The sequence below is a fragment of the Thunnus maccoyii genome, chromosome 7, assembly GCF_910596095.1.
Source record: "Thunnus maccoyii chromosome 7, fThuMac1.1, whole genome shotgun sequence".
Lineage (NCBI taxonomy): Eukaryota > Metazoa > Chordata > Actinopteri > Scombriformes > Scombridae > Thunnus > Thunnus maccoyii.
The window spans coordinates 20079746-20103040 of NC_056539.1; the positions used below are offsets into that span (position 1 = coordinate 20079746).

General features: G+C 41.1%; 1 long non-coding RNA gene across 2 annotated transcripts; it reads right to left on the reverse strand.

Annotated features, from left to right (window-relative positions):
- Nucleotides 1–362: 362 nt before the first annotated feature.
- LOC121901045 lies at nucleotides 363–21348 on the reverse strand. Of its 2 annotated transcripts, none has more exons than XR_006097163.1 (3): nucleotides 21228–21348; nucleotides 18724–18803; nucleotides 363–925 (listed from the first exon to the last, which is right to left on the reverse strand). It is a non-coding gene; the product is annotated as an uncharacterized LOC121901045 (long non-coding RNA). The 2 variants fall into 2 exon arrangements; XR_006097164.1 differs by having other exon boundaries at nucleotides 18724–18806.
- Between the last annotated feature and the right edge of the window lie 1947 nt (nucleotides 21349–23295).

Sequence of the window (23295 nt, forward strand, 5' to 3'; positions counted from 1 at the left end):
ATAGTGAAAGATAGATGGCAACATGGACTGCAGTAAAGTGCTTGTGAACACACATGCACGCACACTCACAGACTGAGACACATGCAAGACACACCCATGTGCTTCCATTCACACACGGAACACGCGGTAAGTCCCAAAGCAGATAAAGCCGTCAGTGGAATTAATATCTGTGTGCTGTAGTGCTTTGGGCCAAAGCCCTCACCGTAAACACATCACTCACTGTACTGTTATTCTCCAGTGTCCTCCTAGTGAGCCTATACTGAATTTTCACATCCAGCTAAACTCCTCTTCATACCATCTCTCCAAGGAACAGGCAGTAGTTGTTTTAGGCAGATTTAATATGAAATGTGAAACTGAAAAAAGGTACAGTAAAAATAAAGGTAAGTAAAATCATGACAGTACACTACCGGTAGGGAGGCAGGTGAAGACAAAAGGCATATATGATTAGACAAATACACAGGTAGCCTGAGGTAAGTATGCTATGGACAATTCAAGCCAACAGCGTGAGTAGTCACACAGTAACACTATATTAACAAACTAGAACAAATAACAGAAAATGATTAATCAAAAACATTAAGATGGAGAAGATTAAGAATACATTTACTGATAATGCCACTCAAAGGTCTGCAAACAAAAGGATGACTTAAGATTATCTTCACACTTCACACAGGACCACTCTGCTTTCACTCTGCCGAAGAGAAGGAACTTCCTGTCCGACACTCTTCTTCTATGCTACACGGGAAGTCCATCCATCCACTCATCCATCCATTTTCCACTGCTTTTGTGGGACCAGGTCGCAGTGGCATCAGACTGAGTAAGGAAACCCAGACAGGAGGATCCCAAGGCGTTCCCAGGCCAGAAGAGATATGTAGCCCCTCCAGCATGTTCTGGGTCTGCCCCAGGGTCTCCTACCAGTTGGACATGCCTGGAAAACATACAGAGGGAGGTGTTCAGGAGGCATCTTGACCAGGTGCCCAACCCACCTCAGCAGGCTCCTTTTGATGCTACTCCAAGCTCCCCCTGGATGTCCGAGCTCCTCATCCTATCTCTAAGGCTGAGCCCAGACACCCTTTGGAGGAAACACATTTCAGCCACTTCTATCTGCAATCTCATTCTTTCAGTCACTACCTAAAGCTTGTGACCATAGGTGAGGGTTGGAACGTAGACTGATTGGTAAATTGAGAGCATTGCCTTCAGGCTCAGCTGTTTCTCCATCACAATGGTCTGGTACAATGCCCACATTACTGCTGATGCTGCACCGAGATACCTGAACACTTGGGGAAGCAAATCACTCCCGACCCAGAGGGAGCTGTCCACTTATTTCTGGCAGAGCACCATGGCCTCAGATTAGGAGGTCCTAGTGCCTGCTGGACATTGTGTTGAAGCCAACAGAACCACATCATCTGCAAAAAGCAGAGAAGCAAGCCTGAGATCCCCAAATCAGACACGCTCCTCCCCCAGCTGCGCCTGATTCGCCAAGATTCTGTCCATGAAAATCACAAACAGAATCAGTGACAAAGGACAACCCAACATCCACGGAGAAAAAGTCTGACTCACTGTTGAGAATGTGGACACAGTTCTCACTGCGGCTATATAAGGACTGGATGGTTTGCAGCAACAGCCTCATACTCCAGCCATGACAGCCCAACAATGTCCAGAGCCTTCAGCATCTTGAGGCAAATCTCATCCACATCCAGCGCCTTGCCACTTAGGAGCTTTTTGACTACCTTAGAGACCTCTGCCAGGGATAGGAGTGAAGCTTCTCCCAAGTCATCCAACTCTTCTTCCTCCACAGAGGGCATGTCAGTCGTGTTGAAGAGATCCTGAAGTGCTCCTTCCACCAGCCAACAATGTCTCCAGTCAAGGTCAGCAGTTCTCCACTCCAAATTCCTCCCACATACATCCTACACAGGAAGTTCAGTTACAAAACCACATGCAATACCAGAAAAGCCACTAGATGGAAAGAAATTAAATTCTCAGTGGAAAACAGTTCCTACACACTCACAGTGTAGCAAACCCAACCAAGGGATCAACTAGCACTCTTCTGCTCATAGAAGAAGAATACATAGTTCATAAGCAATAAATTAAGCCTTGTTTATTTCATACCAGCCTCAGTCTGGTATGACCAGTAGCCTATGGTGGCTAACATTAGCTAATGTTAGCAAACTTTAGCTAGATGCTGTGTAACTGACATTAATGAGTAAATTCACTCTTCTCTTCTTTTGCTCGTGTTACATACATTTTAACATCACAGATTAACATGGTTATTTCTTTAATGTAACTGACTCAAAATAATCTTGGCAAATTAAGGCAAATTCAATGTGCCATGATCCTGTAATTACCTAATGTGGCAAGTAGTAATTCACAGCTGAAAATAGTTCCCAACAAATGCACAGTTTACTCCTGCTTGAGCAAGATTTAATAAAAAATACAGTTCCCTTGGAGTACCCCTGTAGCTGAATGGCTACTGTGCCACATAACTGCAATGTCCCTGGTTTGATTCCAGCCGGGGACCTTTGTTGCATGTAATACTCATCTCTCTCTACCCTTGTTTCCTGTCTGCCTCTTCACTGCCCGCTATCCAATAAGGGCAAAAAAGAAGAAAAAAAATTGAATTACAACAAAGATATCTTGCTTGAGATCATTTTACTTTTCTCCAAACAATTCAGCTTCTTTCTAATCTTGGTGCAACATTAAACTGCTTGTTCAATAGAAGACTGTTTGCTTGAGTACAACACATCTGAGAGATCTGTATCCCAAAGGAGAAGAAGTAGATATGGAAGGTTATCATGTCGAGTTGATAAGAACACAGAGATGTTTGGTGACAGGACTTCAAAGGCAAGTTGAACTATTGTAGAAGTTTTTTGCCTTGTGGTTAGAGAGCCTGTCCCGTAACTGCAACTGCAATTTCAAAGATTGTTCTGAAATTCCAGTGGCTGAGAAAGAGTCACTGTTGATCAATCTTATCAATCTCCTGCAGATGATGGTCAACTGTTAAAGGAAGGAAGGGGGCCATAGTCTGTAAAAGATGGTGACAGAGGATTGCGGGAAGAGAAGGAGGCACGGAGGATGCGGATGGGAGCCAAGGGGAGGGGCTGTGGAGCGTTTGGGAAGTTAGAGCAGTCCGTGTCAATCACACAGGACTCAGCCATGGCTGAGTGGGAGGTGGTGATGGACCAGAGCAGGCTCCCATTATCAAGAAAAAGGGCACAGAGGGGACAAGCTTAGACGGGTTGGTGATGAGTGAACCTCTGAAATAAATAAATAAAGCAGGTGAATTTTTAAAGGGAATAAAGAGAGTGACAGAAAGGGAGAGGGGGCTCAGCTGTTCGGGGTCCAACATCAAACAGGACCCGAGCTGAGGAGACCTATTGTGTGTAGGGGAGAGAAAGAGCAAGAATGAAAGAGAGGCTGTGAACGTGAGTGAGATTGTGGGTTTGGTGCAGAGAGCAAGAGAGATGGAGGATATCACAACCGTTTTAGGGGACACACTGAGACAAGACAGGGGTGAAAGATAATTGAATTGAACAGGGACAGTCTTTGTTGTCTCATTCTTCACGGCCACTTTGTAAGCCTGATTACTCAATCTTTGTAACTGAAGGGAATGAGTTCACTAGGCCCTCTGTAGAGCACAGTACACACAGGATTGCCATATAACTTAAAGTAATACAAAGAGCCAGGATCAAGGCACAAAATAACAAAGATAGAAGACACATTTTACACCTAATACATGGATGGAATCTAAGTATTGCAAAAAGATATCAATGAAGTGATTTGAGGCTGAACTGGAACTCAGTTTCATCCAACTTTTATTTGAAACAAAGAGCAAAGAAAATCAGGAAAGGCATTTCATCCCCTTGAGTGTTTTAGGGCCTTAGGCCACACTTTGAGTCAGTAGTGAGATGTCCCACCTGCAGTCTCCTCTGGCAGCCATTTTAAAACAACAAGAGGGGAAGGTTGTGGACTTAATGTGGGAGGCAGAAAGCTGATGAGGGGATAGCCGACTCAAGAGGGATCCCTAAAGCATCACACATACATAACATAGTCACATACACTAATGCATTAGAAACCTGTGCACCTTTGAGAGTTTATCATTATGCCTGCATCCATAAGTTTTACCCTAAATACTGTATTAGCAGCTGACTGCAGCATCCATGCAATTACAAGAAAAGCGCATAATTTTTCGCAGGCAGTGATATCTCCAAGCTAGGCAGGGGCTGGATTAACTGGGGCCCAGTGCAAAAATGAGCTGCTGAGTCCCTGCCAACTCTCTGTTCCTCCCTCTCTTTGTACCATATGTGCAGTATTCCTATGCTGGAATATTACATGGTTCCCAGGTTTATTGTGTGGTAGTTTGATTAAACACAAATTACAGTAATACAGTTTATGCTTCATGTAAGCACACTATCAACTAAAGTAATAAAGGTCTTAAACTAGATTTTGACATAGGGATATAAGATCAGATGACAAAGCAGGACTCACCTTAACGCTCTTATAATACCAGTTGATAATTGTTTTCTCATGTAAAACCAAAAACTTCTAATTACCATAAACCAGTTGCCACCTAGTGAGTCTGGGCTTTAGGGGGGCCAACGGGGATCTGGGGAACTGTAGCAATGTTGCCTTCCCTTCTCAGTTTGTAATCCCCCTATGGACTTTGGGTCTATTAGGGACCACAGACACTTAGATATTATTGCCAATAAGATATGTAAGTTTCAGTACCAATATCAAAACAATACTTTTTTGATGCCTTATTTTGGAGGAATTTAAATATATTTTTCTACAAAACCATTTTTTCATTTAACAGAAAAAAGTTTGATAATATTTGATGTCATCTTCACAAACATACAAAGCCTGAAATACAATCTAAAATTGACATAATTCTGATTTAAATCAGAAGCTGTCAGATCAAAGAATAAGTAAACAAGATTAAGAATCTGATCAAGCATTTGGTGCCGACTTTTGTTACATGACAGTTTCTGATAAAAATGGTGTTACAGACACATTTCAAATTCTAAAAAAGTATTGAGGTTTGATACCCAGCCCTATTCGACTTGGTGTCTTCACTGTATACTGGTCATTACATGCTGCAAACATTGCAGCAAATCAGTGTTGGCTGATGTATTCATATTTCCTGTGGGAAAAGACTGAAAAATCACCTGTCCTCACATAACACATCATAGTGACACAAATGTATCAACTGCTATACAGCCAGTGTATTTCCATGTTTCAAACAGCTTAAATGTTCAGTTAAAAATCAATGAGCATCTGTACTGGCAGCAACATATGGGGAAGTGTCATGTTTGGGCTGATGGCTGACTCAGAAATACACAGCAGTTCTTGAGAAAACAAAGTGAAGAAGTGGAGAGAGAGGGAAGCACAAGTTAAATATACACAGTTACAGTTGTGAGAAAAAATGTATCTCATCCAGTTTGAAAGGGAATTTCCTTTGATATGGCCTCTAGTGAAACCAGAAAACATGGAAGCACAGCATTTTCTTGTCAAACAATATAAGATCTTCAACATAATAAAAGCACGACAAGTTTATGGCACTGACCACCCACTTACTCGCCTCCTGAAAAATGTGTGAATCACATGTGAAAGTCTAAATCGCAATCCGTACATGCACAAAAACTGCCAATACAGCCAAAAAGCAACAAAACAGTATTGTGCAGCACATACACATGTCCAGAAACATTAAAAGTGACGCATTTTAATATTTCATATCTAATCTAGGAAATGCTCTACAGAGACGGGCTATCACTTAAACTTTCCTGGCAGCCTACGGGTGAAAACAGACGATAGCAGGTCTGCTCAATGTTCCAACCGCTGCCTCCCGAGATTCATCTGTAAACACACACACTGACGATTGCCTCACACACACACACACACACACACACTCAAACATAAAGAACCTCCCCATACATGTGCACACTTAAGCAACAAAAACCCTCCCTTTCAAATGCATACACATTTGAGGACACCCGCACTTAACACACTCTGTCCACCCCTCCCTCTTTCTGTCTCTCCCTCTTCTTGTCTCTCTCTCTCTGTCTCTCTCTCATTTCTCATGCTTCACCCAGGATGTCTGGATGAGCCTCTCTAACCACTCAATACAGAGATGTCCCCCTCTCCCTTCCCCTCTTTTCATCTCTCTGTTTGCCTGCTGCAGTGGGGTGGGATCTGACAGCCAATAAAAGAGCAGCCTGTTTCTGGTTCCCCCCAAAAAATAAAAAAAGGGACTGATCTATTCTGTGTTGAGTGGTTTGTTTTTCTTCCTTTCTGTGTACTTTGCTCCAGATTTTGGCCTCTTTTAATGCCATCCTAATAAAGGAGAGGGAATGATTTAATAGAATTCATTACCCCAAGCCACGGCCATCCGGCCAAAACGTTTTCTGCGCACACAGCAGCGGGATATTGAAGTCTATAAAAGTCTATAAAAGCCTAAACAGAGATATAGTGTTGGGGAGCTTTTAATGACTACAGTCAAGTCAACATGTTCATTCAATTAGAAAGATAAATTTTCTCAAGCGCACAGCTGACAGCCTTGATTTGCAGTGTTTATTTAAATAAGTATGGACCAGAGATAGCAGCAGTTAGAGATGGGAATGAATGCATTGCATGCATATCCTGCAGATAAATGTGGATACTCTCTTAACATTTTTCTTGAAAAAGACATTTATTTATTTTTAATTTATTTAGTTATTTATTTATTTATTTATTTATTTATTTAAAAGTACATAGAAGAAACAAAATACACTGCAATACATTTTTGGCATCTGTAAATATGAACCATACTGAAGTATTTAAATTCATACTTTGAATATATGTATTTGAAATACACGCCATCTGTGCATCTGTTCATGGAATCAAGCTGCTGTAACATACACTAAGGAATAACCCTGCCTCCAAATCTGCATTCTGTTCCACTCAAGGCCCTCTCCACCAAACACTGAACTCCTAAAAGTTCTGTGAATATTTGATAGGCACAGGAGGCTTTTTTTGAACTACCAGCATGTCATTTCATTGTTAAATCTTTCAATATAGCCTATATAAATATTTATTTTCACTGTATTGGGCTCATGAATAATTCAAGTGGGATAGAAGACGGCTCTCAGGGGCTGTGGTTGTTGTTATTGTTGCTCTTTTGTTTGCCGTTATGGCACTCTTCTTGGCCCCAAGCTACACCCTCTCTTCTTACAGCAGTCCACTTCTTAACTGACTTGTTTTGTTCAGAGAAAATCACTGTAGGCCCCTCTGTTTTCTAGTGATGAGTTTTTATTCATTTTGTGTTTGGACACACAACAGAGACTGCACAGAAATGAGAGCAGCGGCCGTTATTGTGTAGCTGGTTGCAAACATTCGTATATGACAGTTTCACTGCCCTTAGGTGTCTGGCTTTAATGTTCAAACTGCATTTCTATTGTGTTTTTTTGTGTGTGTGTTTGCCATGAAGTTTAGTCTTAATTTAGTGTTTCACTAGTGTTTACTAAATCAAAAGCATAAATGCAGAGAACATCCTAGAGCTGGGAAATCATAAAAGGCCTATCCCGGGGTGAAAAAAGTTATAAATAAGCCTTTTTAAATTCATTACACTCTGCTGATCATAGGTTTCTATTTGCAATTCAGACAGGGCTTATGAGTTTGACCCGTCAGCCTTCCATCACGCCAGGCCTCGAACAATTGGCCAGATAAGCAATGCACAATAGCAGTAAAAAGCTGTCTAAGGAAAACCTCCATCAGATTAAGGTTAAAACGTCAGAGTTTTCCCTGCCTGCCGTCCTTAGCCTCTCACAGCTAAAATGCAAGTGGTGGAGAGACAGCAGGGCTGCTAGGTCAGCAATCAGCACTTGCTGGTAAACAAACACAGGAGGGGGAGAGAGAGAGTGCTGATGGAGAGAGGAGAGGAAAGAGGCAAGCAAAGGTAAATTTTGAGAATTCAAGAGTGCAGAGGAGGAGAAGGACAAGAGAGGTGTAAAACATAGTGAGAGAGTAGAGGGACACAGAGGGTGACCTCAAGGACAGCAGAGAGGAGGAAAGAGAAAGCAAGAAGGAGAATCTGCAGGGGCAAAAATCAATTGAGTGACTAATGAGTCAGCATTGGTTTATTGGATAAGTTTGAGAGTATCACAAAATAAGTGTCTGTGCAACAATGCATGTTATCAGAGGACACAAGTCAGTGTAGGCTACAGGAATACTGAGATTGAATGCAAAGTAAATCTGACATTGTTTCCAGACCTGCACTTTTTGGTCCTGTTGAATCAGACTCTGGTTCATTTTCAGACCTTCATTTGGGCAGGTCTGAACACAGCAATTGTACTCAGAAAAATCAACAATTGCTAGCAACCGGCCAGAGAATGAACTGAGGTCCAACCTTTCCTAGCACAGCAAAGTACATTGCATGTTTGGCATTTGGTAGATAGGACCTTCAGCCTGCGTTTACATTGGAACCAGAGCAAACAAACCATAGGTTTGAAAACTCCCTTAGAGAAGGTGAAATTCAATTTGGAACAATGCAATTATGTGCAGATTTGTAACACAAACTGAAGCAAAGACGTGAATTAAAAATAATGAATTCCCTCTGTTATGATCAGTCTTTGGTAGTTTGGTAGATTACAGTATGTGTAGTAAGAGGTTGGAGGGTCAGAGCTGATGTCACACATAGGAGGATGGGTCTAACCTGAGAGATGTCAAAAGAACAAGTGTGGTGATGTTGAGTTGCACCACACTGAGATGATCCTGAATGCGTTAACTGCTTGTTCTGTTGTTTTGTAATAATTTTCTTTGCCATACACCCTTACAATTAATCCTGAACTGCTTACATGAAGAGAAGAGTGGCCTGGCCAAAGCCATAAGAGGCCTACCAGCTGGAACAGCTTCTGTCACCACCAACCTCATAGGTCATTACACTGTGTAATGACATAGAGTCCAGTCCTGCAGTCAGTCAAACCTGTTTCCCTCAGGCTGGGAAAAAGAATGCACCCAGGAGGCATAACAGGAACATTCTCATGTCAAACATGCAACATGCAGGGCCAGGCTCTTGGGAATCGGCCACGTGAGTAGGCAAGGCAATGTTTTAAAACTCTTACAATAAACATAACATTTTCAACCCACATGAAATGCCTCACCCTTTCACTGGCCTTAACTTAAGTAGTTTAACTACGTATAAGTTGACAAAAACTACCTGCCACTGTAATACAGAGACGAAATCAACACTACGTGACAGTCAGTCGGCTCTATCTGCACTATAAAGGCTAGAGCCTAAGGGGTAGGAAGGTGGGCTGTTCACCTGTCAGTCAACATCAGAAGTATAGATCCTCATGTCTTAAGTTTTCCCATAGGCACCAGCTGTGGCAAACATGCTCGCTCAGCCATTGCTCAAATGTCTGCGCCGTGTCAGTGAATCCACACAACTTAGTTTCATCCCTCATTGCTTACTGGCTCCATTATTTTCTTTTACTTCACCACCAACAACCGATGAAGAATCTACCCAAGTCCAAACTGCATTCATCACGACAGGTGCCAGCAATGACTACCTCACCTTGGAAAACTGATACACATATGCTAGATAAATCCCAGTAGAAAACAGTAAAGATTAATGGTTATATTTACATGTCAATCATCTTAAGGTGAATTTCTATGTCAGGTCTTGAGGAAAAATTCATCTGAATCACTAGATTTTTGATTGAAGACATTTTGCATTTTACCTGAAAGATACACCTTCACAGACTGTATCAATTCATTTTGTCCTGTCAAAGAGCCACACTGGTGTAGAAGAATCAATAATATGAATAAAGCTCCTACTGTGAGGGCTTTTTCTACTAAGAAGCAGTCAGTGTTCCTCAGTGTCTGTGAGGTCTGTGAAGACAGACCACCAGGAGTCGACCCACACTGCATACAGACAACTTTAATCTTTTACTACTACCGACACATAAAGATAAAGAATCTATCTGGGGTCTAAAATGGAGCGTTTGGGGTGGAAGATTTAAGGTGTTTTACCGTCCCTGCTGAGCTTCAGAGTCAACTGTCAGTTTCCTTGATCTCCCTAAACTGGTTTATAGACCCTCTTTTATTGCTTCTGCAAATTGTTTCCCATAGGTTATCCGGTCAAAGATGTTCATGCATAAAACCATCCCCTCTTCATCTTTATTCATTGGTTGTTTCACTATTGGTTGCCTTGTGAAGGCAGTAAATGCCTCTCGAAATAAGTCATATTTTCTTTAAAGGAGGTGCCGGTAGTCTGGATTTGGCAGCAATGGCAATTCAAAGAATCAAGCTTTTCACTTAAAATGATGCCAGATCAAATCCTTAGGAAAATTTGGGAGAGGAATGTGAAAGAGAAACACTCCTCTTTGACCTGAAAAACTACTACTGCAGCATCCTGCAGCAAGACACTTAAACCCTATATGCACCGCTTTTTCTTGTACAGACATCACCTGTGATGTAACAAATCTTTTTGTTTAGTCAATCTGCCCTGGATAAATAAAGGTTAAACCCAAGTATTTCAATTATTTGACCTGATGATGGTGCTAAAGAAAAAGTCAAAGGACTACAAGGGGATACACTCCACATAGATCTCATTCAGCCATCAAACTACTGTCTCCTGGCCGTATTTACACTTGTGTAATTACTAAAGCCAGATGACAAGTCGCTGACAGATGGCAGATAGATGGGCTGTGCCCTTGAGTTTGGACTGCACCCACATGGCCTGTTCATCAAAAACATAATAACACTGTAGGTGGATGGTGCAGAGTAACACATACGGATTCCAAACCCAAGGACACAGGAGTGCCGGAGATCTCTTCAGAAACTGGGTGACTATTATATCCTCAGCACCTAAGGAAAATGCAAGTTTGAATGTTCGAACTGTCCACCCCCCCCCCACCCCCCACCCCTCCGCCAAGAAATATACTGCCATAAGTGCCATAAATATATTGGCACATAAGTATCTTTGACAGAAAGATCCTTCTTCTGGGAGTAGTTCCATTAATGTTTGTTGGGTGAGAAAATGGAGGATTTTTTGGATGTTGCTGTCATCAATCCACAGCATAGTTTTCATCTGAGAAAAGGGATGGGGAAGCCATACCGTTATGTCATCTGTCAATAAAATACTTTCTTGCTCCCACGGCAACCATGCAGCTTCATCCGGTTTTGAGCAGATTGTGTATCGTCTTACCCATAATGCAAAAAGTATGTGGGGGTGGAAAAAGCCCCTTCAGCTGTTTTAGTGAAACAAAGAATAAGAACCAATATCACATGCACACATTAAGTGAGCAAATAGTTAATTTATAGACACACATTGCAATCATATAGTCAGGTTTGACTCGCATAGCCTACAGTAACGCGCCCCATTTCACTGCAGGAACTAGGTCATAAACCCTTCATAATCCTGTCACTGCAGTATTATTACAGCTGCTACAGCCACTCGCAGCAGAGCCAGGAAGACAGTTGACGTCGGCGCTCAAGAACAACAAAAGAGCGCATCAAAAAACTGCAAAGCACCATGCCAAAAAACTTCATCTCATCACCATCTGTTTTGCCTCTGCATAACTTTCATTCTCAAGCCTGGAGACTCCAGCTTTCACTCGTGGTTGCCTAGCTGCTGCCGCTTTGTGATGCGACAAGCAAAAACAAAGTATCCTCTAAAATATGCCTGTAACTCATCTACAGCTGCCAACACTTTGTCAGCAACCAGTGGAGGAACACTGTGCGAATCACAACACAGCAACTGGGTGATTTCAAGTATTCAGCCACCCAAATCACCTGACAGTACCTCCACCACATTGGCCCATAGCTTTCAATCTTTCAAATTGTTTTCACCACATGTAGGTTTAATGCAATTTAAGAGGTTGAAAAAAATAAGCAGAAATTGCTTCAGCTATTGCCGATATATCATTAACTGGGGAATAGCAGGGGTCTGTCAAGCATGGCACAGCACAACACTGAACCACTAATTTGTGATTTGTTATATTACACAGATAAAGACTAAATCAGGCATTTGGTTATATTACCCCCGGCAATGAAACATTTACGAGCACACATTATTTTGTCTCTCATTATTTGCAGGCAATCACCACAAAATATTTACTGGTGGGCTTTTAATTTCCGGCCTGGTTTCAGCAACAGTCGACTAAAAGTTTAAACCAGTTTTAACAAAGTTTCCACTTTGTTTGATGCGTGTTACGGCTCAAGGAATTAATCAGGCTGTGCTATTATACTATTATTTCTGTTCGCAGAGATGCACAATGTTCTGGTATATTATGAGCTGAAATAATGGAATGACAGATAATTCATTTTCTGAGAAAAAGTTGTGTCTCCCTGAAAATCTCAAATCTTTGATCTCAGCAAAGAACACTGAGTTTCATCATGTAGAGATAGTTAGCACAGGACATGCTGTCATTCACTTTGTGCACACGCATGTGTGTGTGTGTGTGTGTGTGTGTGTGTTCTGTGCAGGCCTCTGTGCCCGTCATCCTGTCTCCAGAAGGATTTAATCTAGTCCCTCAGGCCTTGTGCTCAAAGGCAGTGACTGACAACTGGTAGGGGGGTGTGAGAGATATGCATGACTCGGTGTACTGTAAGTGAATGTGTGTGTATGCGTGTGTGTTGCTGCCTGCATATACATATTCCACAAATGTGTGTGTCACAGTGTGTGTGTTGTTCTAAACACTACCTGATTTAGTGTCTGTCTTTTGTGCCATTTTTTGTTTGTGTATTTGAACTGAATGTGTGAGCATGAATTCAACATGCATGTGGGTTAAATGTGCACGTGTTTGGTATGTGTGTGTTTGACATTGAGCAGCAGTGCAAGTTCCCCCTTGCCAATGCCATGCGTGTTTTAAAACTGAATGGTATGTGTGTTGCAAGAGAGAGGCAATCCAACTCACATAAATGTACTGTTTTTACACAGTGTTAAATGTTAATGCTTCATTTAGAATGGTTAGGGAAAAAAGTGATAACGTCAAATTCATAATTCAATATCTCTAATATAATAACAATTAACAAAATGCCAGTATTCTGTTTGTTGAGTTAAAGTTAGGGTTGGTGTATGCAAATTCATTTTTGACCACAGGAAAAGTAGTTTGTCCACTTTCTGGAGCTTTCACAGACACATCCAATGCAAAAAAACAAAAAATGCAAAAAGGGTTCCGATCTCCCACCAAAAGTGTAAAATATTGTGGGACTGATAATGGATTGCACTGGTGTCCAGGTAAGGATAAACACTATAGTTTTAAAGAGCACAGGAGATTAATTTATCTGGTTGACAGATTTCTTGTAAGGTTTGAACAGTGATAATCCTTTTATCAATCTTCCAATAACAGGCCCCTCCTTCACCTGCAGGTCAAGGTTAATGCTTTCACGCTCTTCGCAACACATACTGTAGGTCATGTGATGGCAACTGAGGTATCTCCATGACAATAAAGCAAACTTCATCTGCAAACCGAGAGATGTGTTTGAAAGCTCTTGAAAAAAACAGTAAGTGAACTTTGACTTAATATTATTATATCAAAGCGGTGTATCCTATTTTAAATTACTAGTATTTTATTTTGCTGTAACATACAGTAACTTAATTCGCTGTTTTAGATTCTTTTATTTTTTTTAAATACCTTACCAACTATGGTGAGTTAAAGTGTAAGATTGATCTTTAGGCATGGCTGTTACATGCCATATTCAAACCAATTTATATCAAATTATGCGCACCATCCATCCTACCACATCCCAGTTTACATTAGCTGGATATGCCTGTCACTAAAAGCCTGAATAAAGCCTGACATTTCATGTAAAGACCTCACTGTTAATTATAACAGTGCACAGCTGCAGGTTAGTGTTGGCTAAAAGTGAGTTATCAAGCTCTGAGGCTGTGAATGGTTGCACTGTATGAACAGCGGTCTCGTATGTCAATCTACAGGGGGCTACTGTTGCACCGCTAAGCCTTGTCATTGTTACAGTTGCTACTGTTGGATGGGGGGCACACTTTCAGTGCTGGGAGCTTGTGTGTGTGTGTGTGTGTGTGTGTGTGTGTATGAGAGAATGTATATGTGCTATGTGTGGTGGCTTAATGTGTTACAGGTTGAACTAAATTGTGTGTGTTTGAGTGGACATGTGCTCATGGAAGTGCATCATACAGTGTGTACAATATGCCTGTGTCAACGCAGGCATATGGGCACAAGTGTGTCTGTCTCTACCTTCTGCCCGTGTTCATATTGGTGTGTTCTCAGTCATCTGTGTGCTCTCTATTGTAAGTGTGTGTCAGTGTGTTTTGGCAGAAGATCAGATCCTGCGCCGACAACAACAGGACCCCCAGTTTCGGTGCCAAGTCACACAGTACCCCCTAATTCCCCATAATCTACCCTGTCTCCAGGCAGGTGATCCTTGTGTGTGTTTGTGTGTGTGTTTGTGTATGTGTGTGTGTGTGTGTGTGTGTGTGTCTGTGTGTGTCTTTGTGCCAAGCTCCGCTCTGGTGACATCAGCAATATGTGGCCATTCTCACAATGCTTTGGAAACTCATTTTCTCATCAGCCTGTCACTCCTCGCAGTAACCAGTAGGCTAAGCCTGTCATAGCCCCGGTTAAGCCTTATCATGTGCTTTGTCTCTCACTTGGGGGTACTAGGGCTATTAGATATCAAAACAAGGCCACTTTGGTACTGCCATCAGTCAATGTGTCAGCTACTAGTGTATTACTAGTGTAACATTACTATATAGAGGCTTTACAGGGCCATTACAAATCTCTTATAAACTGTGACTGCCTAGTTTTAGCAGTACCTAAATTCATAAAGTGATATTTCCAAATATGATCAAACTGTTCAGTTATAGCTCAGTTACCTTAAACCAACAGTTAGCTTTGGTATTACAGATATATGAGAGCTGGCTGATAAATTTTGCAAAGCAACAATTTAGAATTGTCACATCTAATGTGAGAAGTGTTCAGACTGACAATAGCAAAAAAAACTCTCCTCATTAGTTTAGGTGAGTTTACTGCATTGGCACAGTAGGGTCCATGATGCAACACCAAAATGATAAACAGACTCCATTTATATAGCACTAGTCTACCAACCACTCAAAGTGCTTTACAACACATGCCAACATTCACCAATTCACACACACATTCATACACTGATGGCAGAGGCTGCCATGCAAGGTGCCAACCTGCTCATTGGGAGCAGTTAGGTGTTCAGTGTCTTGCTCAAGGACACTTCAACACTCTCTAAGGAGGAGCCAGGGATCGAACTGGAACCTTCCGATTACTAGATGACCGCTCTACCTCCTGAACCATTCCGCCCCATAAAAAGTCGAACCTGGCTAAACTTTTACCACATCACTCTCACAGCATCATCCATCCAATGAACTGGGTTGACTAATCAAATACATGCGAATAGACATTTGTGGTGGATACTCTGTAGCCCGAATGATACAGTTTACTACATAATTGTCGAGAGAGAGGATAAATTGATTGTCGCTGTGATGACTTTACAGAGTTGCAAAATCCTTCCTGATGGTATTATAAACTGCAGTGCAGTGTTTTGGCATGATAAGCCTTGAAACTCCTGGATATATTACTCAAACTGGATTTTCTAGATCACACTGTAGCAACACACCCACACCAATAAAGCCCCTTGTGATTTTTGAAAGCATTACTATTTTTGATATGAATGCCCCCTCAAGGTAGCAAGCTAGCAAGCTGACATCGATTTGATTAAGCAAACAAGATAACATGTTAACAAGTGAAGTTTACTGGTGCTGGTAGGTAAGATTTTTACCTTTGGACAGAGTGAGGCTAGTTAATTCCTCTTGCTGCCAATCTCTATGTTAAGCTAAGCTAACCCTCTCCTGGCTCTAGCTTTCTATTTAGCACACACATGCAAGAGTGGTATCAATCTTCTCATGTAACTCACTCTTGGCAAGAAAATGAATAAGCATATTTTCCCAAATGTCAAATTATTCCTTTAATAAAGCCAATAGAAATTAACCCTGCTCCATTCTGTTAAGATGGTCATCCAACATTCATTATCAGTATTACGTCTAGCACAGGATGTGTTATATTACCTGAAAGTACTCTATTGTTAAAATAATTCCAGATGTGTATAAGAGAATCTGAACCACATGGAGGCATATATTCATGAACGCACCCAGACAAATACATGGACTCAAACACATGTTCATACCCCGAACAGCACACATAGACATCTGTTCTGGTACACACTGTTGCACTCAACACAAATGCCAGAACACCATCACCACCACCATCATTCCACCCACAGACTTTAACATGCCCACTGCATTTGTCAATCACCCAGTCAGTTAGACCAGGTGTCAATCATCATCCTCACTGACCAGCCATCACGGCATGCAGCCAGAGTGAACATCACCCCCCCCGCTGCACTCCAGAGTGAACTCCTCACCCCAACCATAATGCACTTGGCCTCCCTCCAGCCTTCCTTCAGCCTCCCACCTTTTACCTTTCTCTCGCTATTCACAACACCGGCATTTATGGACTCAAACAGATCTATCACTTAGAGTACTCCATGTACCCCCTCCCCCCTTTCTGCCGCCCCATCCTTGTTTGGGCTCTTATCCAACTATTCCTGGTATTTAGCCTGAGTGACAGTGTTTAATAATGTGTTCAAGAATAAAAGGGCATTATTAAAAGGGTGAAGCAGGAGGGAGGCTGCTAAAAGGCCAGCTTTTAGGGTGGCCAGGTGAGGAAGCGTGTTTGTATGATGGGCAACTCGTAAGCGGGTGCAAATGGGTCATGCTGGTGGTAACATACGCTGGCATGTATGTGTTGGTGTATAATTAAAAAGAAAGCACACAGAAAGGTGTAATAGCTTGTCCAATCATTAGACAACAATTATCTCAACGAATGTCCCCCAGCGTGCTCTGTCTGACGAGTTTGACACTGATAACACGTAGAGTAATGAGCACGCTCCAACGGTAATTTGGTGTGTAATTCTACGTGAAGTTAGTATTAACTGAACATCACAAAAGGCATTACCGGCATGTCTAGGAATGTGTGCTGCGCGGCCGATCCTGGCCAATGATAAGGCACCATCTGTTACCCATGAGTGGAACTGGTGGGCTGTCCACGCACACAGATGCATACACACACCAGTTTTGTCACTTGTTCCAAAGCCTCCCACCATATCCTAGATTATGGAGGGGTTTTGGTGTTTCAGGATGGTTGGTTTTCTTTCTGTTATTGTAACGTCTTTTGGCGGCAGATGCTGCCCTTTCTTCCTCTCTTTGGTTTCTTGCTGGGATTACATGAAGTAAAGGGGGTGAAGGGGTAGCTATAAACTCCCGTCTCTGGTCTCTCTCTTCTATGAATCTAGGGACACAGGGCCCCACAACGGCAATTCCCTTCCCCTCCCTCCAGTTTTAATTTGATTGGATGTGCCAGAAGGGCAGAGGGGGAGACTGACAATGAAAGAGAAGGGACAAGAAAAAAACGAGGGATCACATTATAACTGTTTTTCTTCGTGCTGTGTACAGTCCCTGCTTGTTGTGTTTGGATGGAGTTCAGAGTGTGAGAGGGCTGCCATGGGGCACAGAGCAAGGATAAGGTGACTCCGGCTTAGTGAAATGGTCACAGGATTGTATTTCCACAAAAAGCTTTTTAAAAAGTGGCATAACAATCTTTCTGACCTCACTGGGGTTTAATTAGAAAGTAAGCGAGATGAATGTCAGTCAAAACAAATGGAAATGATACGTTTTGAAAGTCACTTTTTCCCCTCTCTCCAGCCTAGTGGTGTCACGTGAAAGGCAACAGGGAAATTGTCCCTTTCAATCAAAGTTGCTGATTTGTATTGTTCTGTTATCTGATGGTGGGTCAGAATGAAAGGCTGCCCGCAAATAGCTGGCAAATACCAGTCTGGGGTGAGTCCCTGTTGGAAGTAACCATATGCCTCATATCTGTACATGATGGCGGTATATTAGACTGTTAGCTTGCCAAATATGAGGATGGAGATGAAATATGAAAAACAAATTAAGTTGCTTTTCTTATGCAGTCTTTAGGCATGTTCAGTGATTCAATATCAACTGGTCAAGAGAACAAAATGTCTGTAGCACAGCACCTCATATTCTCACAAGGCTGGTTAAACCAAGAGTCACCATTTTTTCTATTAAAAATGTGTGCAGTGATAAAAGAGTATTTCTGAAAGTAAAAATCAGACCCAAACAGTCATTGCTCCATTGAATTTAATAAAGCAACATTTTGATTTCACAGAGTCTTTGTCTGGCTTTTACTTGACTCGACCTGTCTGATTTCTGCCTTCAGTTTGAGTTTTTTGATCTGGTACCAACATTTATTAACACACTGTAACCATGCAAGTCCATCTAAACCCTTCAGAACCTGTATCTGCAACTCACTAGAGATATTCAGTACATGTATGACTGAATCTTAAACACAGAGTCATCAGGCTGAATCATTATTGTCACTGACCAAATCAGTTGCATTTTGCTTTGGAGCTTCCTGAAAGACTGCAAAAGCCGCATAAACTGTCATGATGTGATAACTCTAGGTAGGTAGATAATTGGGTGCACGACTACAGGACTGAAGACAGTCACAAGCAGCGCCAAACGTTACCTTTATTAATGGTGACGCCATCACGTGGCTTTGAGAAAAATGAACATACAGTCAATGACGAATCTTTGAACGGAACTAAACTGAATGAAATAATTCAAATCAGGAACGTGATTCATAGTTCTCCACCTCTTCAACTCACCTGAAAGTTAATTCCAAGTCCTCTCCCATCCCAACTTCACACTCTCAGCTTAGACTCCTCGAGGTGGTGGTTGCTGTTACCTGCTGATGGAGCAGCAGTAAGTAGATGGCAGAGGAGCAACAGGAAGCTGGTTGAAAAATGTGTCAAGACGCTGGTAGAGGAGCAGCAGGAGGGTGATGTAGACAGTGGCATAGGGAAGGAGCAATGAAGAGGTAGAGAAACAGTAAGAAGACTTCAGATTGGTGGGAAGCCACCAGGAGATCACCAGCAGGAGGTGTAACGAGAGAAGTCTGAGATGAGTTTAGAGATAGTGGCTTCCTAACTGGAAAGTTGTCAGTTCTATTCATCCAACCAACGTAAAAGATCTGCAGAATGAATAAGTAATGTAATCCGCTCTCATGAATGAATATTAAGTTATTTATGACCGTTATCAACCAGTATGAATTGCAACAGTGGTAGAACTTTTCATGACCTGCACACAGCTCTGACAGCTTCTTTTTCCCTTAAGATAATCATTTTAGACTATTATTAGTAATAGTTATAGACTATTATTAATTATAGTTTTAGACTATTTTGAATCATCAACACAAAAGACTTGTAGTTTAACAATACAGAGTCATGTGCAAGTTAATTATATGGGAGATTTGATGGAGCTCTGAGTAATATTTCAGAAATTTCCTAAAATAACTAATTTGTATTTTTAGATTGAGAAAAATACTTTTGACCATAACAGTCAAAATCAGGTTATTCTTGTGGCTTTTATTAAACCACAAATTACATTGTCTGGTCAATCATTAGTATTGATTTTATTAATTAGCCTTATATCCTGTATGGTAAATGCATTATGGACATAGAGAAACTTGCATAAAGACACAGGATCTCCTGCTATTGCTCAGTGATTAGATGTTTACAAGATTTAGTGGTACTGTAAACGTCACAGGTAGGAGAGGGCAGTTGTGTTTCCATCCCTCCCTTTGCAATCACCTCCCAAAGGCCCTTGTTGTAAACAAACACGTGTTCTTAGGGAACTTGTCGGGTTAAATAAGGGGTTAACCGAAAGACGGGTGGTGCTGAACCTGCCAAGTGTTTGACGTTGGAGCACTGTTGGACTATTGGCAGGAATCCTCTTGTGGCTGCTTGGCTGCTGTCTCATATCCAATGGCACTCTCCCAAGTGTTTGCTGCTGGTGAAGACTGTGTACTGTGGTGGGCATGCTATCACTTCACTAGCTTAATGGCCACAAACCATCCTTTAACCACTGACAACTTGCTAGGTCCTTGTTTCCTGGGTCAGGGATGTCCCTTGGGGAAGGAGGACATGGTATGTAAGTATGCAGGTGCCCCACACTTATTTTGTTCTGTTCTTGGTTTCATTTTTTCATTCTGTTTCTCGTTACCATCATCTCTGCATAGCATTGCAGACCACCTAACCCCCACCCTCTGCCCCCCAGCAGTCTGCCAACTCATGTCACTGCGATAAAGTCGAAACAAACCAGGGTGCCTCAACAAAACAAATTCTGTGGCGTGGCCAATCATAAAATTCCCTCTTCATTTAACAAAAACCCACAGAAAACATACTGTTCACTGACAGAGTGTATTTGCAGTGACAAGTGCAAGTGTGTGTCTGCATTTTATGTTTATATTTTTCACCTTAGTCTGTGCGTGTGAGTTTCTGGGGGTCATGAAACGAAAATATTGCAGGCAGACCCTGCTCCCAAATCCCCATGTCCATCCTGCCTCCATTAACTTCAGCCTTCTCTCTATGTGGACCCGGACGGTTCTTTCTGTCACATTGCAGACATCTCAGCTGTCATGTTCTTCACTGTCAAGGTGCTAACAAACCATGAAAGGTGTCAATACCGAGGTCCTCTGATCAGAGTTTGGCTTTCACATGAAAGCTGTCATACATGTGTGTGCTTGGAGCTCGTCTGGCCCCGGAGCACTGTGCGTGATGGCAGGCCTTCGACTCTGAGGGGAAACTGATGGTGGGCCAAACGGCTCGACACACTCGGGTTCTCAGAGACCCACTCTCCATGCAGATGTGAGCAATACTTTGGCTCCAGCGCCAGCACAGTGCTGATCCAAACCTGTGAATCTGATACCAATTAGTGGCGGCCTAATCATGTGCCTCCCGGTCCTGGCTTTTGTTAGGAAACGAAATAAAGACATGGAGAAAAGAAAGAAGGTGAGCCAAAAAAGGGGGGGTAGAAAAAGTCCAGAAAGTAGAGTGAGAAAAGAGGGGCCAAGGGATTGTTTAGAGAAGTGATCTGGCAGCAAAAGGCTTAAATAGTCTTAATTTCATCTGTGAGGAAAATTTTTGCCCAGCTTCATCTGTAGGAGTGAGTAGGGATATAACAGAAAGTGGACAAACCTGAAATGTGGAATGTGTGTTTTATCCAATGCTGGCCACATGTTAGCATGATTAACCACACCCAAAAACTCACCAAATGCCCATGTAAGAGCTAACAGACAAACACAAATACGAACACATGGACAAAAACTCACAGGCATACAGACGCATCATTGTCACTGTTCTCCTCTTGCAGGTGGAGGGCTGGCATTTTTTTTTTTTAACCAGTCAGCAATGCCCTGCTGAGCTCCCAGCAGACTTACAGTTCATCAGAGGGTCATATCTCTCTCACTGCTCTCCCTATTCATTCATTACTCTGCCCTTAACAGCAGCATCACCCAAAATCAAGATGATACACTGCCCCCTAGTGGAGCATATCTGTGACATAACAAATAGCCTCAGTTGGCCCTGCAGATCTTTTAGCTAATTTGAACCCATAACCTCTGTGTGAACCCTGTGTCATTCAGAGTTCATAGTGTCTGAGTTAACAGCTAAGCTTCTTTTTCATTCTCTAATAATAAAGCTTAGACACATGTCTGATACACCACATGATTTGTCGGACGTTGTTTGTTAGTTTGAAGCATTCTTATCTGTTGATGTCCCAAGACAGCGTTTTCAGGCTGGCTCAACTGCAATTGCAGGTTAGTCCGCTGCATCAAATACATGTGCAGCTCAGAGAAATAAAAGAGAGCACTCAATATGTAGTTTTCTAAAGAAATGGTTCCAAAATCTATCTTTTAACCTCTCTGGTCATTCCATGTATTTTTAAATGTTCCCAAAAAGCACATAATCATTTTTATTTGCTTATATGATAAGCAAATAAAAATGATGTTTGTTCAAAATTAGAATAAAATGTGATCATTTGTTCCTAAAAGAACATATGACCCCTATTAGTGGATATCCCTTTGGGACAGTAAAGACCAATAATAATAATAATAACTAAAACAATGATTTTTTTTTTAGTCACTCAGAGTTTACAATTCAGGAGGAAAAGTTGACTGTTAACTCTTCAAAGACTAATTGTGTCAAGGTTTAGCTGTAAGTATAATACCTGCTCTTAAAAAATGTACCTCAACCTATCTTTTTACATTTTTAGAAAGCACATACTGAAAGTTGTGCATCATTTTTATCATGTATTGAAGAGTGCCTTTCCCCTCTAAATTCCTTTAGGCAGCTTTAATTAGTAAATCTAGACATCAGATTTTTGAGTTATGGCTCTAAGTGACAGAAGTCTTAAAAATGATCAGGTTTAATAGAAGAACGTACAGTGTATACTGAAAGCCATAGCGTGATTTAAGTCACAGCCTCAGTTTTATCTGATGCAAATTTTGAAGATTTAGAAATTTTGAAGTTTCTCATTGGTCTTTATGTTGTTTCTGTTACTGAATATACTGTAGAGTCAGCTATAAACTATAAGAAAGAAACTTTGTTTTGAGGCAGCACTTGTTCTTTATTTATTACTATTTGAAATCCTAAATTGTAAAAACTGTAGAAGTAAGTTTAATAATCGTAACATGTAAAAATAGGGCCATTACAAAAGGCCTTGACATATTTTCCTCACGTCTAAGCATTTTGTTGTGCATGGAGTAAAAACCAAAAATTGTACCTCATTCAAATGTTCATTAATTTTTGAGAAAAAATGACGTAGTATCAAATAAAAATTAAACAGTAAAATACAGCTTTATTAACACAGATCATGAGGTTGTAGCATACAAAGAAAATAATCAATAACCAAGATTTAAATGTACATAAACCTTCTCAAAGTTTTATATATAGTATAAGTTTTATATATAAGTTTTATATATATTCTTAGTCACAGAAAAACCTCTTCAAAATAATTTATTAAAATAATACTAATTTATAATATATGTATTATTAATGCTACATATATTATTTATATTATCATGCCCGGTTCATTTCTGGATGGGAGCTGATTGTGTTTTTGTAATCTTTATTTAAATCTGATAACATTTGATAAAATTATTTGTATTTTGATGGTAAAAGCAGAAAGTACTGGAGACAAATTAGAGGATGATTATTAAAGCTAGATATTCTAATACTGATAGTAAAAATAGTCAAATAACAAGCGAATAAGAATATGCTGATGTTTACAAATTAGTTGGAATATTTGGTCTAATCTTGTTATCATGCCTGAACTGACGCAGAAAACAAAAAATTAAGATTTTATTTTTGAATTTGCAAGAACAAGTGTTTTTTTGAAGT